Below are 4,832 nucleotides of genomic sequence, written 5' to 3'. Positions count from 1 at the left end.
CAAACAAAATAGACACACCGCATACAAAACAACACAGACAAACCGCATCCAAACAACACAGACCAACCGCATCCAAACAACACAGACAAACCGCATCCAAACAACACAGACCAACCGCATCCAAACAACACAGACAAACCGCATCCAAACAACATATGCAAACCGCATCAAAACAACACAGAAATACCACGCATTCATCATAATTTTTTATTATATATGTTTATTAGAAAACAAGTGGCTGCTGCATTGGAACGGTCTTTGAAAGGGGAGCTCACATGGGGTATACACTTAATTATGAATACTCAACCATAACCTTGTCCAAACATGAACAATTAATAATAATGAACTTTAAAATATAAGCCAAACAAAAGCCGGCATCAAACGACCAGATACTGACATCGCATGCAAGGAAATGACTCCAGCCGGAGAGATAGTGCCAACACCAAAATACAGACGGCAACCATTATATATATATCCAACTGTGTTTGCCGTAATCATAGCAATGTTTAAACAAATGGAAAAACAATAGCTTAATAACTTTGAAACGAAGTATCATTTTAGTTGACAGGTTTAGCTATCATGTAGTGTCATATAGAAGCCGTATTCAACCTGCTATTTATTTCTTTATTCGTATCTTTCACGGCCAGCTCCACCACTTAACGGTGGTGCAAAGAAAAAGATGACACACATGATAGATACTTATTGTTATATGGTAAAATTAACAGCACCTAGCCTTTGTTTCGAAGTCCGATTCGGGAGAAAAGCTCCTGGCACCACAGTCTGCACAGTATTGAAACGAAATAGTAACCAGCCTACTGTAGAAGTGTTCTTACACGGTACCACATTCTCCGATTTTCGAAATATGTCCGTTAAATGAAATTATCAAATAAAATATAAATCATACTCACGTTTGTTCATGTAAACATAGGGCACCGCTCCACCACGGAAGTGTCGACAGCTCTTTGAACGAAATAAACAGAGTGCTGCTTTAAGGAGGAAGATACGGTCTAGATATGCATTGTTTGTGAAGTTTAAATGTCAAGTTGTCACGGTGAGATTAAAATGCCGTAGGATCAATCTTCACGACATTTTGACGTTTAGATCCCAAAGTTGTATTTACATAGATAGTATTTGACAGCTAAGTTTGATGAGGTTAAATCTTCTTTTCGGCATTATTTTAGATACTAGTTAAAAATGTTGATTAAAGTCTTCACAAAATGATAAACATACATGAAAGCGTATTAGCACTTAGTAGACACACGATTGTCGCATTAATCGAACGCATTGAGTTATGTACTGTTTTATAATACACATTTATAATAATAACACGATTAATATCAGCCGGAATAGCTCAGTTGGGAGAGCGTTAGACTGAAGATCTAAAGGCCCCCGGTTCAATCCCTGGTTCCGGCACGAACGGAACTGTTCGGCGGCTGATCATCTTTTTGATCACCAGAAAATAAAGTTTAATGTATATAAGAGGATGTCCTCGCATGAAAGAGAAATGATATTTGACAGCAAAGTTTGATAAAGTTGAAACTCCTTTTCTTCATTAGTCTTAATACAAGTTCACGGATGCAAAACAGTGGCTCCAGCTCTTGTAGGGGCGGTTTATAAAAGGCGCAATTGTCACTTCCGAGCAAAAGCAAAAGAGCGGACATGATTTTAAAGTAAGCATAACTCGTATTTTACTTAATATCACAATTATGAGGAGTTTTGTGAGAAATTGAGGAAAGCAGTGCCTTTTAATTTTCTTTAATCTTCAAACGTATTTTGGTTGTTTTGTAAACATACTGTTTATGGAGTATAACGAAAGATTCTCCCATGAAACGCATGCATGTTTACAAACGAAGGTAGACAATTGTTCATCTGAATTTCACTAAAGAAGCTCACATTTAATATAAAACCAGAATTATCGAGTGCTATATAAGGTAGGCTGGCACTATTATATTAATATTACAAACATTATTCTATGCTTTATTGGGCTGGACGCCTTATTTACAATAAAATTGAGTTGAGATTTATTTTGTCGTGAACGAATATAACCGCCTGTTTACCGGAAAATGCCTGTTTCTGTACTAATAGTTTGGAAACAGCCTTTCACTGAATTTATATTTAGGACAATGCTTCACAATTCTGATGTATTGGAATCTGCGTGTTTCTGTGCCTTGATAATGGAAACTGCTTGTGTTTGTGCTGATATTTTGGAAACTGCTTGTGTTTGTGGTGATATTTTGGAAACTGCTTGTGTTTGTGCTGATATTTTGGAAACTGCTTGGCTTTGTGATGCTGTATTCAAAAATGTCTGTGTATTTGATGGTATTTGGAAACAATATATTTCTGAGCTGATGTATTGGAAGCTGGTGACACTGTTCTGATGTTTTAGAAACTGCTTGTCATTGAAGTTAGTTATTGGAAACTGCTTGTCATTGAAGTTAGATATTGAAAACTGCTTGTCATTGAAGCTAGATATTGGAAACTGCTTGTCATTGAAGTTAAATATTGGAAACAGCTTGTCATTGAAGTTAGATATTGAAAACTGCTTATCATTGAAGTTAGATATTGAAAACTGCTTGTCATTGAAGTTAGATATTGAAAACTGCTTGTCATTGAAGTTAGATATTGAAAACTGCTTGTCATTGAAGTTAGTTATTGGAAACTGTTTGTTATTGAAGTTAGTTATTGGAAACTGCTTGTCATTGAAGTTAGTTATTGGAAACTGCTTGTCATTGAAGTTAGTTATTGGAAACTGCTTGTCATTGAAGTTAGTTATTGGAAACTGCTTATCATTGAAGTTAGTTATAATAACTGTTTGTCATTGAAGTTAGTTATTGAAAACTGCTTGTCATTGAAGTTAGTTATTGAAAACTGCTTGTCATTGGAGTTAGATATTGAAAACTGCTTGTCATTGAAGTCAGTTATTGGAAACTGTTTGTTATTGAAGTTTGTTATTGGAAACTGCTTGTCATTGAAGTTAGTTATTGGAAACTGCTTGTCACTGAAGTTAGTTATTGGAAACTGCTTGTCATTGAAGTTAGATATTGAAAACTGCTTGTCATTGAAGTTAGATATTGAAAACTGCTTGTCATTGAAGTAAGTTGTTGGAAACTGCTTATCATTGAAGTTAGTTATTGAAAACTGCTTGTCATTGAAGTTAGTTATTGGAAACTGCTTGTCATTGAAGTTAGTTATTGGAAACTGCTTGTCATTGAAGTTAGTTATTGGAAACTGCTTGTCATTGAAGTTAGTTATTGGAAACTGCTTGTCATTGAAGTTAGTTATTGGAAACTGCTTGTCATTGAAGTTAGTTATTGGAAACTGCTTGTCATTGAAGTTAGATATTGAAAACTGCTTGTCATTGAAGTTAGTTATTGAAAACTGCTTGTCATTGAAGTTAGTTATTGAAAACTGTTTGTCATTGAAGTTAGTAATTGGAAACTGCATGTTATTGAAGTTAGATATTGAAAACTGCTTGTTATTGAAGTTAGATGTTGAAAACTGCTTGTCATTGAAGTTAGATATTGAAAACTGCTTGTCATTGAAGTTAGTTATTGTAAACTGCTTGTCATTGAAGTTAGTTATTGGAAACTGCTTGTCATTGAAGTTGTTTATTGGAAACTGCTTGTCATTGAAGTTAGTTATTGGAAACTGCTTGTCATTGAAGTTAGTTATTGGAAACTGCTTGCCATTGAAGTTAGTTATTGGAAACTGCTTGCCATTGAAGTTAGTTATTGGAAACTGCTTGTCATTGAAGTTAGATATTGAAAACTGCTTGTCATTGAAGTTAGATATTGAAAACTGCTTGTCATTGAAGTAAGGTATTGGAAACGGCTTGTCATTGAAGTTAGTTATTGAAAACTGCTTGTCATTGAAGTTAGTTATTGAAAACTGCTCGTCATTGAAGTTAGATATTGAAAACTGCTTGTCATTGATGTTAGATATTGAAAACTGCTTGTCATTGAAGTTAGTTATTGTAAACTGCTTGTCATTGAAGTTAGTTATTGGAAACTGCTTGTCATTGAAGTTAGTTATTGGAAACTGCTTGTCATTGAAGTTAGTTATTGGAAAGTGCTTGTCATTGAAGTTAGTTATTGGAAACTGCTTGTCATTGAAGTTAGTTATTGGAAACTGTTTGCCATTGAAGTTACTTTTTGGAAACTGCTTGTCATTGAAGTTAGGTATTGGAAACTGTTTGTTATTGAAGTTAGTTATTGGAAACTGCTTATCATTGAAGTTAGTTATTGAGTTTCCTTGTCATTGAAGTTAGTTATTGGAAACTGCTTGTCATTGAAGTTAGTTATTGGAAACTGCTTGTCATTGAAGTTAGATATTGGAAACTGCTTGTCATTGAAGTTAGTTATTGGAAACTGTTTGTCAATGAAGTTAGTTATTGGAAACTGCTTGTCATTGAAGTTAGATATTGAAAACTGCTTGTCATTGAAGTTAGATATTGAAAACTGCTTGTCATTGAAGTTAGTTATTGGAAACTGTTTGTCATTGAAGTTAGTTATTGAAAACTGCTTGTCATTGAAGTTAGTTATTGAAAACTGCTTGTCATTGAAGTTAGTTATTGAAAACTGCTTGTCATTGAAGTTAGATATTGAAAACTGCTTGTCATTGAAGTTAGTTATTGGAAACTGTTTGTCATTGAAGTTTGTTATTGGAAACTGCTTGTCATTGAAGTTAGTTATTGGAAACTGCTTGTCACTGAAGTTAGTTATTGGAAACTGCTTGTCATTGAAGTTAGATATTAAAAACTGCTTATCATTGAAGTTAGATATTGAAAACTGCTTGTCATTGAAGTAAGTTATTGGAAACTGCTTATCATTGAA

At 34.1% G+C, this 4,832-nt stretch overlaps 1 non-coding gene across 1 annotated transcript; it reads left to right on the top strand.

Moving 5' to 3' along the window:
* The first annotated feature begins 1,340 nt into the window (after positions 1-1,340).
* On the top strand, positions 1,341-1,413 carry Trnaf-gaa (transfer RNA phenylalanine (anticodon GAA)). Its single transcript has one exon. It is a non-coding gene; the product is annotated as a tRNA-Phe (tRNA).
* Positions 1,414-4,832: the final 3,419 nt, after the last annotated feature.

The sequence above is a fragment of the Mya arenaria genome, chromosome 10 (genome assembly GCF_026914265.1).
Source record: "Mya arenaria isolate MELC-2E11 chromosome 10, ASM2691426v1".
NCBI lineage: Eukaryota > Metazoa > Mollusca > Bivalvia > Myida > Myidae > Mya > Mya arenaria.
Note: the sequence above shows the minus strand (reverse complement) of the source record. Positions and strands in the feature narration are given on the sequence as shown.